At 42.7% G+C, this 14,627-nt stretch overlaps 2 pseudogenes; one reads left to right on the forward strand and one right to left on the reverse strand.

Annotated features, from left to right (window-relative positions):
• Positions 1-461: 461 nt before the first annotated feature.
• On the forward strand, positions 462-1,446 carry LOC105882729 (tRNA-splicing endonuclease subunit Sen34 pseudogene; annotated as a pseudogene).
• A 193-nt stretch (positions 1,447-1,639) lies between these two features.
• LOC105882728 (endosomal transmembrane epsin interactor 1 pseudogene) lies at positions 1,640-3,119 on the reverse strand (annotated as a pseudogene).
• Between the last annotated feature and the right edge of the window lie 11,508 nt (positions 3,120-14,627).

The raw sequence follows: 14,627 nt of genomic DNA on the forward strand, positions 1-14,627 counted from the left end.
GGGGGGACTCGGAGATCCCTCTGACTACCAGTGATTTGACGTAGACTGGAAGAGTATGGTTGCCTCTTCTTTCCTGGCAGAGAAATGGAACAGACTGGCTCAATATTACAGAGTCAGTAGTTTATCATTCCTCTAATCCTTCTCTGTGTGTTACCAACTTATATAATAAAATATGTCACATTTCCATGACTACCCAAAAATATATTATCATCTGCTCATGCTTGATCTTGTCACTTTCTGTCTTTTACTTTCTAGAAGGACAGATCTGCCAATTGATAACTTCCCAATGCCATTATGAAAAGACACTGGCTCAACCTTATATTGCTTTCTCCTACTCACACTCCATCTCTAATTTCAAATAAACAGGAGGGTCAGCATGTCTCAAGGTGGAAGAAGTAGTGTGTGGCGGGCTACGCAGTGGGTGGCTCGGCCTTGACTGTGAGCTGGTGTTTATAAGGAGGATGCCGGTGGTGGAGGTAGTGAACGGCCACTCTCTGGGGTGGGTGACCGAGGCGGTGCAGACTCTTGGGGAGCACCTGGGAGTGGGGGTCTGCACAGTGGGCACCCTGCCCTCTGGGCCCCGCCAAAACTCACACCTGGGCCTCTCGCTGCTGATGATGCCTGAAGAGGTGTGGCTCCTGGCCAAGATGGGTGCCATGACTCTGGTCAGCGCCCTGTGCCCAGATCCTTACCACCACAGCCTGGCTCCCACATCCTTGGCAGCTGAGGCCCATGAGAGACCTCAGCTCTGATGTTGTCAGGAGCTATAGGAGAAGATTAGAGGGCCAGGCTACCAAGAAGCAGAAGCTAGAACACATGGTTCAGGAACCAGCAGGAGCCAGAAGGAAGGTGGGGGCCAAGCTGCTGAAAAGAATGAGACCAGTGATGACCAGACTGCTGGACACCAGGAGAAAGCAGCCCCCTCCTCTTCCCAACTGGGATCTTCAAATGAGGTGACCCCCTTGCCCAGATCTGCTCTACTTGTGCAGCTGGCTACTGCGAGGACTCGACCTGTCAAGGCGAGGCCCCTGGACTGGCGTGTCTAGTCCAAAGACTGGCCGCATGCTGGCCGCCCTGCTCACGAACTGCGCTACAGCATCTATGGAGACCTGCGGGAACGAGGCCGCTTCTTCAGTGCAGCCGCCAAGGTTCAGGGGTGATTTCTTGGTCTGTCCTGGTGACCTGCTCTGCTTCCATGCCTACTACATCACTCAGTGCTGGGGGTCCTGAGGACCCAATCCCACTTCAGGGTCTGGTCTCTGCTGGCAGCCTTGGAACCAGTGTCAGCCTGATGGTAAGGCGGTCTACCCCTCCCCGCAGTGGGACAGCCTGCAGTGAACTCCACAGACCCACGGGCATAGGGCCCTGTCTGCAAAAGGAGTGTCTCTAGATGTTCCAAAGCCACGTGGGAGGACAGAACACCCTCCTACATCTCTCCACAGTTAGTTTTTGATTCAAGGTTTTTGAACGCTATGTGTTTTTTACATTCCTCCCTGTTTCAAAGAATTTCCGGGCTTTTTCCTTTTACGCAAGGAAGGTGAGGGCAACTCCTCCGCTCCATGGTTTTTTTGTTGTTGTTGTTTTGTTTTGAGAGCAAAGCATACAGACTTTATTTAATGTAAGGCTTCACAGGACAGTCTCACATGACCCCGATGAGGCTGTGTGGCCGCTCAGCCTCCGCTCGCCCGGGCCACCTCTGGGCCTGTGCCTCCCCTCCAGGGTGAAGGTGCTCAGGTCGCCACAGGTGCAGCAGGCCCCGCCATGTCCGCGAGGGCAGCGCATGGGCCCTGGAAGCGCAGGGCTGTGAAGGGGCCATGATCTGTTCCAGGAAACTGGCACTGGTGATGGCTTCCTCATGTGCTCCTCATGAGACTTCCAAACAGATTTAATTTTTTCTACAAGTTCCTGGATGTCTGGGGTCATAGTGCATGAAGACTGCTCCAGGAACCACGCCTCTAGCAGCTTGGTGTCTATGTAAGATTTGTAATCTATTAGCGACCGTGGCCTGCATCGTGAAGCTCTCGATCTCAAGCCTCTCTTCAAAGTCACCACAGCCAGATCCAGTCTCCTTTCAGTCTGAGTCGTGGCTGCACAGCTGAGTACCTGGGCAGATCTGTCCTCGGAATGATGGAGCACAGGGTTGTTCCTTGATCTTGTCTTCAGGGGAGACAAGAGGGCTCTCTGGCTTCTCACCAGCTGCACCAGGGTTGAGCTGGGTGTTGAAATGGATGTGCTTTCTTCTCCAGGTGTGTTAGGAATGTCCCCACCTCGAGTCAGTTGTGTGCAGACTGGTTCCAATGTGCTCACAGCAGCTTCTGACCCCTCTGGCATTTGGAATGAAGACCCCTGCTCCTGGTGTATCCGGCTCACCACGGCTTCATACAGAGGTAGGGGCGTCCAGAGGACAGAACACTTCCATGCCTTTGATGCGTGCTCTGTAGATATGCAGCAGTGGAATTACATCAGGACCAACCAGGCTGTGGTTCATCCTGAGTGTGCACGAGTAAAATGTGGCAAAGTAGGAAGAGGGAGGTACAGAAGGCACGAAGTTATCCGGGTCTAGGATATGGCCATGTTCTTGCACTTCTTCAGCAGAAATCTGGGATTTGTCATTGCAGAATCTTCTGGTTGTGAATATCTGCAGGTAGCATAGGGTGGCAGCCACCCAGCAGACCATGGTGGTCAGGGCGTTGAAGGCACAGAGGATGAAGAGGACTTTCTCAAGTAGCAGATGCACAGCACTACACAGCTGGACTGGAAAGAGTTTCAAGGTATTTTCTTTGTACATTTGGCTGGTTGAAATTCTTTACAACAAACAAATCTTGCCTTCGCCTAAATCTACCAGATCACACCTATGCATGCTGGACACAAACTGGGCCCCTTGGAAGCCTGGGATAAATCTAGCTAGATTCAGGAGGACACAAACCACAGAGCACCACAAAGAGGTTTACCAGGAGTATCATAGGCCTTTTCCAAGGTGTGAATCCTATGATTCCAGAAAGTATCACCAAGGAGCCAGCCCAGAATGGACAAGAGTTCTTCACTTGTGGGGAGCTGCTCCACAACAGTGCCCCGAAGCTGACCACCACCATGTGGCAGCCCAGGATCAGCTGCAGCAGCCCAACTCTAAACACTCTATTATCTGCAGTGTCTTGTTGACGGTCTTGAGAGCAAAAGGACTTAGCTCTTCTCCCCGCCCCTCTCTAAAATTGGTTGTTGAAGCCAGGCTCATTCCCAGGCTGGTAGAGTGTCTGAAGTCATCACTTTGTCCCTGCTTGCAGTTTGAAGCAGGCTAGCCTCTGACCAACATTGCTTCGGGTACTTCAGAGCTTATAAAAAAGCCCTTTATAGAGACTTCTTCTATACAATAATCCAAATGCTGGAGACCATACTTCATATGCAAAACTTATTTCTTTAAGTTTATCAAATCCTGAGAAGCAGTTTGTCCTTAAGGTATGCGGACTGGAAGGAAATGCATCAAGTGATTTTGATCCATCTATAACTAAGCCCTCTCAGAAAAGTCCTAACAAACCCCGACCTTGTACTGAATCCCCTTCTCTGGGGAATAGCGCCTTAGTGTCCTGGAACCTTAGAGTGGAAAGAAGATGATTACTGGGAGGTGATGTGACTCAGAGGAAAGAACTGAGTGTTCGTGGCGAGCCCTGGGTTCACAGGCTGCTGCAGACACACACCAGGCGTGTGCCGCTTTTCTACAGTGCGACGCGTGGGAAAGCCCTTCCTCACTCTCTGATGAATATAAACATCCTACGCCAAGCCTGGCACAGTGTCATCTTCCTGTTTCTTTCTGCGGTGACCTTAAAGCATGGCCTGGTAACTCTTTGCTGCCTCTGCCATCAAAAGGTGGGGTCTGTGTCTCCTCCTCTGGAATCTGGGCTCTGTGATCTCCTGACAACAGAATATGGTACAAAATAATGATGCTGCATCTGTTTCTGGGCCTGGGCCATGAGAAATGGGCAGCTGTACCTGCCCATTTTTGGGGCAGTGGCTCTTAGAATACAGCCACCACACCATGAGGAAGCAAAGAGCCCCGTGCAGAGGCCAGTGTAGGTGTTTGGGCTGATGGCACCAGGTGAGGTCACGGATGACAGCCAGTAACAACCACTGGGTAGACATGGGTGTGCTTTGAGATGACTCCAGCCCCCAGCTGCCAGGTTGCCCCCACCTTTGAGCTGCCCCAGCCTATGCCATGGGAGCAGAGGACCTGTCCTCCCAAACCCTGCCCAAATTGCAGATTGGGGAGCCAAATAAATGATTTCAGCTTCTCGGTTTAAAGTGGTTGGTTATGAAGTGGTAGAATTGAAATACCTTGCTTGATGTTCCCTCCTCTGGTCATCCAACCACTATAATCATAGGGGGCTCAAAGGTGAAGCAGGGAGACCATGTGGGAGGCCATTGTAATAATCCAGGTGAGAGATGATAAACCAGGACCGTAGTGATGGTGGTGGTGGAAAGTGGTCAGAATCACAATCTGTTTTGAAGGCAGAGTCACCAGGATTTGTTAAAGATCAGATATGTGTGGGATGGAAAGAGAGCAATCAAGGATGTCTCCAAGAGTTGGCCTGAGTGGCTAGAAAGATGGATTTGCATTCACAGGGTTGGGGAAGACGGTGAAAAAAGCTGGTTTTGTGCCTGAAGGCAGAGACTCCAGAAGTTCCATGTAGGGCAAGTCAAGCTGGAGATCCTGTGGTCACCAGACCCCAAGATGGGCCCAGTGACCCACCTCTTGTCACTCACACCCTGTGTAGTCCTTAAGAAAAAGGGCGGGGAGTGGCAAGGAGGGCAAGGATTCAGCCACGGTCTTGACAGGAAGAAGTGATGTCTGATACAGTGGAATAGTGTATAAAAGCCTCCTTGCTTATAACATGTCTATTGATTAGCACAGATTGTTAAGTCAGCTCAAGAGTTAAGCTTTCACTCTGCCATTTATACTCCATGTAACCTTGGTTTTACCTAACCTTATTAACCTTACCTAATGCATGAGGATAGTCAACATAAGAGCTTTGATGATAGAGCATCCCTTTAGACTCGTGCTCTGGCCTTTACCCCTCCGTGCACTCCAACATTCTGAAGTTCATTGGCTTCAGTTCCTGTTTTTCCACTTCAAGTTGTTCTGCAACCCTCTACCTTACACATAGGGTTGACCAGATGCCTTGAGAAGCTCTGTAGCTTGCTTATTTGGGGTCATTTGGGACCCCAGTTCTAGAAGAGCAGCCCTGCAAGCAGATTGATGCCATTGGCTGACATGGTTTGTCTTTCATGGTGTGCATGACATTGCATGTCTGATTGGTTATTCTTTGATATTCTCTGCAAGGCCAATAGGTCCTTCTGAGTGAACTCTTCTCTTGCCTTTGATCACTGTGCTGACATAGCACATTACCTGATCCATGTTAAGAGACTCCAGAGGAGTGGCAGTTATTCCTTTTACCAAAGGCAGTGTGCCTTTTGCTTCACTTATAGGCTCCCTGCTTGTTCTCCCTGCTGGTGGCAGTGTGTTGAAAGCAGGGGTATGGGCCACGTAGTAGACAGGCAAGTAGATTACAGATGTTTCAATATGAATGAATTCTGAAATGCCATGACATTACAATAGCATTGTCACACAAATCAACGAGCAGCTTACAGGACAGCCACAGATATGTTGTGGATTGTTGAGCTACCATTCAATAACACTAGGAGCCAGGAAACTAATTTTTTGATGTTCCTACTTCAGTTTCACTTCATTGTACCAGAAGTTTGTCTTCTATTTTCCCTCACATCCACCAACTAAAAATATATATTTTCTTTAATATCCTCTCATCCTAGGGAAGGCGGAAGGTCAAAAGAGGTTACTTATTGCTGCTGGAAACATTGTGTCAGGACCAGTTGGCAAAAGAAAGAATCTAGTAGAAATACCTACAGTGTTACACAGTCCTTCCCCATCTCTGATGCCCCCTTACTGCCTTGTACTCAGGGCAACAAATACACTTCCCTTAGCTTTTTTCCACTGAGTATAATTCTCTGGAGATTTATCTAGGTTACTGCATCTATCAGTAGTTCCTTTTTTGTTTTATTTCTCCTTTTATGCTCAATGCTTTTGCTTTTCAAGTAAGAGCTCTTTGCCTAGCCCTATATTCCAGTTTTTCCCTGTTGAATTACTTTTGTGCCTTTGTAAAAAATCAGTAGGGCTCATTTGTGTGTACCTGTTTCCAGTTTTCTATTGTTTCCTTGACCTATGTGCCTATTCCTCTGCCAATACCACGAGCCTTGCTGACTGTACCTACATAAGTTCTGTTCTGAACCAGGTACACTAATTCTTCCCACTTTTTTTTCAAGATTGTTTTAGCTATTCCGCTTCCTTTGTTTTTCCATGTAACTTTTTTTTCTCCCATAACGTGTCTGCTACCATATTTCTTTCCTGATACTTTCTTTTTTCTTCAAATAAGATTTGAAGTATTCCCTCTCCTCAAGGGATATTATAAAGATCACAACATTCTCCCTATTTGTAATTTCCACTAATAACCTGGTAAACAAAACATCTCTGTTTTCCCTTATTCCTCCTAGCCAACTTTTCATAGTTTTATTTTTTTCTCAACTCTATTTTATTTTCTCAACACACTGTGATAAGTCCTCAGAGTCATAGCAGAGCTGGGCACACGTGCTCATGCCTGTAAACCTAGCATTCAGGGAGGCCAAGCATGTAGAGTGTTTGAGCTCAGGAGTTCAAGACTAGCCTCAGCAGGAGCAAGACCTTGTCTCTTCTAAAAATACAGCTACTCAGGAGCATGAGGCAGGAGGATCGCTTGAGCCCAGGAGTTTGAGGTTGCTGTGAGCTAGGCTGATGCCATGATACTCTAGCCTGGGCAATAGAGTGAGACTCTGTCTCGAAAAATAAAATAAAAAGAAAGGAAGAGTGGCATAGGCACTATTCTAGATATTTTTTAGTGATTACTTTTATCCCATCCATGCTACAAGGAAAAGTCTCCACGAGGTTGATTTATTCACTTATGGTCACACATTTTAACATGTCAACAACTAGCATGCTAGTTGACACATAGGAGATCAATGAATAATGCTTCAGTGAATAAATCATAGATCACAGCATGAATCTAAGCCTATTTGATAATAAATCCATGTTACTTCTCTTAGACTCCACTGCCTTGAGTTTTCTGGAGTCCATGGGAGCTGGGCCCTACAGGATGGAGTAGCCTGGCTGCTGGATCAAGGCACAATCTATAGTAGGCGATGGGTCATTAAAATGTACCACGCTGTTAATAGTTCTAGAATATGGCTTCACATTAGTAAATACAAAAAAGAAAGATTTATGATAATTGAAAAAATTAATCTGGGTTATGTCTTCTGCTCTAATTATTCTACCTCCATGCATAAGGTTTCTGCCCATAAGGATTCAGGGATTATCACTAATTATTATTTCTTCTATTACATATAGTGCAGAAATAGCAATACCTGGATAGGGTATAATCTGATCATATTTAGAAAGTCTTCCTGGGACTTCTAATAATTCTGCTGTACATTTTCTGTGGAATTTCCATTACTGTGGAATTTACAGTAAATTCTATTACATTGAACTTTGCTTTCATTTCTAGCTTGTTTACTTTCTGAGTCCCTGAAAATGTTCAGTCATATTTTCAAAATATTGTCATTTAGAAATTATCCATTTCATTTTTTTAATGATAATGTCCCCTAATTCAGGTCTAACCTTATTTATGAAAAGGGAAGACAAGTTTCTCTTACCTTAAACTGTTATGTCCACTCAAAATACTGTTTGGGAGCTTCATACAGTTTATTTTTTAAAACACTACTACAGATGTACCTTAACTTACAATTTTGATTCCTTATGCAATCTACTCCTAAACAAAAGGTTTCTTAAATGGATTTCATGTAGATTTCCTTTAAAAAAATTGGCCTTCTCAGGAACATTTCACAAATATGCACAGCAAAGTTCTTTATATTCCTTTCTGATCATTCTCTTCATGCTACTTTTCACAACTTTTCCTGTCAAAGGGGTAACAATTCAGTGAACACATTAGAGTAGCTATGCCTATCCAGGGCAATAACTAGCTAACAAAATCACAAATTCTACGGAAGATTCTGTTATATCTTCTAAGGGTTTAGAAAAACTTGTAAATTATACCCCTCCACTTCTCTAGACCTGGGTTTCAGTGCAACTTTCATATATTGCCTTCTACTTAAGAAATTTACACCAGATATTATGTGCACTGTGATGGCTTCTTCTCTGAGAACAACCGTCCAAAAAGGGAGCTCATTTAAAAGGTCAGAACAAACACTAAATGGAATCAGATGGTAAAATAAGATAGATATGGAAAGAGGCAGAAAAGTAGTTTTCAGAAAGTTGAACAGGAGTGAATGGATAAGTTTCTGTGCCATTTTCTTGAAGTCAGTTTTTGTTTATTCAAACCCAGCAAACAACTTGAAAAAGCTGAATATTGAATGTTTCATTTTTTGCCTCCTATTTTTTTAAAGCTCCTCTAAATTTTGACATGGAAAAAGTTTCACATACTAGCTATTATTCAAAGTAAAAATAAATTTTCCATTTACCAAGATAAGCACAAAAATTAATATTGTAGTGGGAATTTATAGGGAAGCAGCTGTTCTGCCAGGAGAAGTTTATGGCTTTTTTACATAGATAAATTCATGACAAATAAGAATAAGGCCACTACACTTGGTCAAGAATGTATGTGTATGCATGCGTTTTGGGTTCTCTAACCAAACATATGCTAGGAATGCACTGCATGATCAAAAACACAAGTGTGCAACTTGGACAGCAAACTAAAAATAATGTCCTTTCATGAATTGGGAAGCTGGATCAGAGACTGATCAAGTTTAGGTCTTCATCTGCTTCTGATGGAACACACTCTTGTACAAGCAACAGAAACAGGACAATCCAGGATGACACAATGCTATCTACTCACGAAACACATTCGCATATGCATACATAGGTGACGTATTAGGATACAAACCCAAGCAAATGCAAAGTAACCAGTGAAGAATAAGCATATTATTAGGCAAAAAAATTACAAAATGCTGTACCTTCAAATTGAAAGTTCACCAAATTAAAACCAAAACAGGATACACACACACACACACACACACACACACACACACACACACACACATATATTCATTATTGGCTATAAGTCCTAGAATTATAAAATGAACTCATTAGTAAGAGTTCAATGTAACAATTTACAGTTCAAATTACTGTTGAAGGGCAAGTGGAATTTTGGCACAAGAAAACTCAAGAGCCTTAATGTTGGTCCAAAGGTCCTGAATTCAGCAAGGTTATAATAATCTTGCTGGTAACCTTTAAAATTTCCAAATGGTGATAACACCACTTGATATCTGAAACCAAAACACAAATCTCAGTTTACTGCATACTCAGTAAGGGAGAGGTATGTACATCTTGTATAATCTCTCCAAGCAAAGAAGACTTCCAACCTTACATAGGTTTTGGGAAGAATGATTGATGTTCAGGCATTGCTGGATTTTTAGCAAGATTTAGTAAATTAACGTGAATTGTAGAAACATGATTGCTCAGGTGAGACTGTTGCTGGTTGGATGTATATAGGAAGTTTCATTGCCCAGTTAGATGATTTTCAGAAGTAAGGAGCTATTAATATTACTGACTAGTTGGTTTTAGGAAGCTTGTCCTTATAGTGAAGTGTTGGTTGACTGAATGGGTATAAAACCAGTTCTAGTGGTTACTTTAACCATGGTTATAGAACTGTAGTTGATTAATTAAACAGGTATAAAAATCTGGTGACTACTTGTTACCATGGCTGTAAAATATTCAGACTTCTCTCGAGTGCTCTTTTTTGTTTTTTGTAGCTTCTTGTTTTCATGACAGTTAATGTTAGGGATTAGTTGTAAGGGGTAAACAGCTGGAATAAGAAGCAATCAGTCAAGGGTACTTATAATGATCAAAACACGGGGTCAAAGATGCATCAGAAATCCTTTCCTCTACCTAGGGCCCCATTCCTAGAAATTATGACTTAATCAGACCACAAAGGGCTTGGGTACCTATATTATTTAACAGTTTCCCATGTAATTCTGACTGAAATCTTTTTTGGATTTACAACTTGGAGCTACTTTTAAGACTATCTAACCTTACACTGCTTTTTTATATAGATGCACCTGGAGAGATCAAGACAATTGTTTAATCTAGCTAGTTATTGACTCAAATGAAACTAAAATCATGACATCTGACTTGAGGTTTTATAACCTTAATTTTGATTTCTGAATGCAAGTGTGGATATTTAAACCTGGACCTTGATTACAGTAACTCTAAGACTTTCGGGTTTTGATTCCTGATTATGCTTCTGGACTGATTTGATTAAACATCTCCTTGAGGAAAGTGAATATAAATTCTGAATGACTAAAAGAATATGCAAATTTATGAATTACTAGTTCTCTGATTTGTGACAATGGCTCTAACATGGCTCCTAAGCTTTACTCTTCATTATTCATGGCCTTAATTTTCTCATATATATGGTGAAGGTATAATAATGATGGATCTCTAAGGTCTCCACAGATATGGCATTCTAATTTGTGAATATACAACCTGTATTGTTATGTTGTATTCAGAAGTATTAAAGTGGGAAGCTTTTGCATTGGAAGATAGAATTGTGTCAGATTTAGGAAGTACAAATAAAATGCATGAAAATACATGATTGAAATAGTACAATTGCAATTCATTGAATATGGTATATCTTATAAATAATACCAGGGTCTGTACAAATTTTATTTTTATACTGAGATATTGAAAAAAAGATACTCTACTAGAAATTATGGTAACTGTGGCCTGATTGGTGGGGTAGCCCTAGTCCCTGGGGCAGAAAGGAAGGAGCCTCCGTGTTTCTACATATTGTAGCCTTAAGAGCAGAGGGAATCAAGAGTGCTTTGATAATTCCCCCAGGCACAGATAAGACCTAGCAAAGATGGACCAGGACAGACATGACACCTAGTTGCCTAGGTAACAGAGCCCCTTGCTATTTATAATAATAAGAAAAGTCACGTACACATGCAGAAAACAATAATCACAAAACAAGAGATATTGTTTGCATAAAATCTACCTGTGAGGTAGATTTGAAGAGTTATTTAAGAGAGGCTTGTACTGCAAAGGATGAGATCACAACTGGAGCAAAATTGAGTTCTGCTTACAAAGGTAAGACTCCTTTGGTCTTCAAAGGCATAAAATGAGGTATCCCAAGTCTTTCTCCTGCTACTGGAGTCACAGGTGGTGCCAATAAATGGAATTCATCAACCCACGTTGTCTCACCTGTTCTATTTGCTGAGCATATTCTCTATAATTCTCAGAAGTTTCCTCAAATTGCTGATCCATACAGCTGCTACCAACTGATTGCAGTGAGCATCTGAGATGAAACCAATTTGTCATTCTTGTCCTCCCTGCCCCATGGTCAGGGACTGTATAGCATCAGCAAATATTCCTCCTTCCAGTGGTGTCTCTTCATTTAGGAGAAAATATTAATAGATTGGAGGGAAGATGGGACAGAATTTTGGCCATTCTCAAAGTGCTGGCCCTGTGAGCACTGTTTCAAACTCTACATTTACCTTTCTGCTCTATGTTTTGGCTGTTCTTGAACCAGAAACAGCAGATGATCAGCTTCACAGATGGGCTATTTCTTAAGAGACAACCTCTGGAAACAATAGGATCCAAGAGGGATGTTGTCCAAATGGTCAGTACTCCTCAGTGTTTATCATTATCTGGTCTGTCAAGGAAGGAAACAGCTGTACCGCCAGAATCCCAGATCTATGATGGAAGGGCCAGAAAACTAAGAGAAACGTAAGGCTTGGTTCAAACCCTGCCTTTCCTGCTTACTAAGTAGGTTACATTGGGCAGGTTTCTTAAACACCTCAAGCCTTAATTTCTTCATCTGTGACTCAAGGGTACTAACACCCATATTAGAGATTTCTTCTAAATGATGAAATGTATTATATGTATTATGAAAAATGCATTGATATATGAAAAAGTTTGCACAGTTCTTAACATATTTTAAGCAGATTTTAAATATCAGTTATCACTGGCATCCTAATTTCATTTCCATTATAATCTAGGCCTGGTTAACATTTCTTCTTCTTGGCTATCTTGCATTGCATATTGAGCTGAGATTAACGCTTTATTAAATAAATCCTTGATGCCATCAATAAACTGAATTTCTGTCTCTTTATCCTTCACTCCTCCTGAATCTCTGGTTATTTGCTACACATTTGAGTTTCAGAACATACTAAACACAGTCACACCTCGGGGCCTTGGTACCTGTAGGTTTCACTCCCTAATACCTGCTATCCCTCACGTATTCTAATTATTCTCTTTTACTCATGCTCTTTCTCCCCAAGTTGAGCCACATATCTGCTTAAATGTCGTACTGACAAAGATGACTCCCAGACTGACCACTACGTCTAGAATATGTCCCTCTTCAACCGAAATACCTTCTAGACCCTCAGTCTTCTTACTTTTGCTACATAGCACTTTGCTTCCCACAGTTCTATATTTATTTGCTTCCTGGTTTATTGTTTGTTGCCACCAAGATATACATGAGGACAAAGTATTTTTTTAGTCATATTCAGTGCTGGGTGTCCAGTACCTGAATCCATGCCTGGAGCATAGTATTCACACACACACAAACACACACACACACAGGCACACAAATAAATGAATAGATAATAAGTGAATGGTCATAGGTTTGTTTCAGTTTCAAAATTCAATTTTAACCACTATAAATGAATATTCCTATACATGCCACATTGAGCATATATATGGATATTTTCCTAGAGAAAACACTTAGGAATGAAATTGTTAGGTCATAGGGTATATACATCTTCAACTCTATTATATGATGTCAAATTGGTCTCCAAAGTAGTCATATCTATTTTGCACTTCCACTGATAGTGCATAACACTTCATGTTTATTTCTATGCTTGTCAATGTTTCGCATTATCAAATCAGAAAATTTGCCAACCTTACAGCGTGTGTGTGTGAAATACTACATCTTTATTATTTTAAAAGGTGCTTCCATGATTAGCACTAAAGCTAAGACAACACCCCAGCGATTTCTCTGGTATGCTGTGCACTCCTTTACAGCATTGCCATAGTGGTAGCTGAGGAACTGGAGACTTTCATCTTTATCCAGAACCAGGACCTGTAATACTTACTCCTCATTTTCAGTTGAATTTCCATTTGGAATCTTTGTCCTATGCCTGAGTTATAATGGGAAAGGTGGAACACATATTGGGAACTTTTTAATTCTGGGTCTAGCACTTCTTGGCTTGGACAAGGTGCTTTGCCTCTTGGAAAGAGAGATTAAGCAATACTCCTGTCCCTCTGTTGCAAGACTGGTGTGAAAATCAACTGGGATAATTGCTGTCATGTCTAATCTATAAAATCTTAGTTGTTGTTATTCCTTTTCTGCTGACCCTGGTGATACACTCCTGGAAGAAACTTCCTCTCTGTAGCTGAAAGGAGTCTGGAGAGAGCACATGCAGCCCCCTGTGAAGGGCTCAGTGTGAGATTGAAGTTAATCGTCCTCCATGACATTTTGTTTTCCTGACTTACTGAGTGAACAGTTCACCTACACACAGCTTATAGGGCCAGTGGGAGTCCTGTTCAATAAGGAATTTACTCCTTCAATAATGAACACGCCTCCAGCACCTCTGAGCCCAACCCTCCCACATTTCAGTGCCTGACTGCCAGGATTTCCAAGGAGCTGAACAAAGACCTCTCAGCCAGGTTTCCAGGCTCACGGAAGGGCCAGTTTTCAGTGAGACTTTCAAGTGATGGAAGTTTCTCTTTTTGTTTTGGATTCCCTTTTCCCCTTTTCAGAAGCAAGGGTGCCACTTCATTCACACACACGTGCACACACTCCCCATAGCGCTACATTAAGTTGCTCTGGTGCCTTCAACCTGCCAGAGCTCCTGCAGATTTTCATTTCTGCTGGGATCAAGGCTTTAATCTTTGTGCATTACACCCTAGGAATTTCAAGTCTCGGACTGTGTGTGGGGGGTGTGGTTTGGGCACAGAAGGGCCTGATTGTGGCCAAATCAGGAAAGGACCTTGATCACATGCAGCAGGGAGGGGCTGGCTGAGTGGAAGGCAGTTCCAGTCAGTGCACATGTCCAGTCAGCAGGTGATCAGAGACCACTAAACAAGATGTTCCGGGAGGCAAGAGGCCACAGAGGTGGTCAGGATTTGTGATCACACACATTTTGAATTGCAAAACAATTTGAAAGAGTTAGATTTTTTTTTTTCTTCTCCTTTACAGAGATGTTCCAAGAGGGGAAAACGAAACAAAACAAAAAGACCAGCTGCTACTGAGTCCACTTTATGGAAAGAGATCACAGAAAGGTTGTACTGTAATGTGATTGTGCATTTACAGGGCTTCCGGGTGACTTCATTCTCTCTTTCTCTGTCAGAAAAACAGCCCATGAAACAAAGCAAGAAACTGTTTCATAGTCAAACTCTTTTTCTGGAACAGCTCTTTATAAGCCTGGTATCCAAGTACTGTGCTCATGTGTCCTGAATGCCCATCATCATGTGTAGAACCCACAGATGTGCCCTACACTGCACTGAGTGC

Source organism: Microcebus murinus, chromosome 7 (assembly GCF_040939455.1).
Source record: "Microcebus murinus isolate Inina chromosome 7, M.murinus_Inina_mat1.0, whole genome shotgun sequence".
Lineage (NCBI taxonomy): Eukaryota > Metazoa > Chordata > Mammalia > Primates > Cheirogaleidae > Microcebus > Microcebus murinus.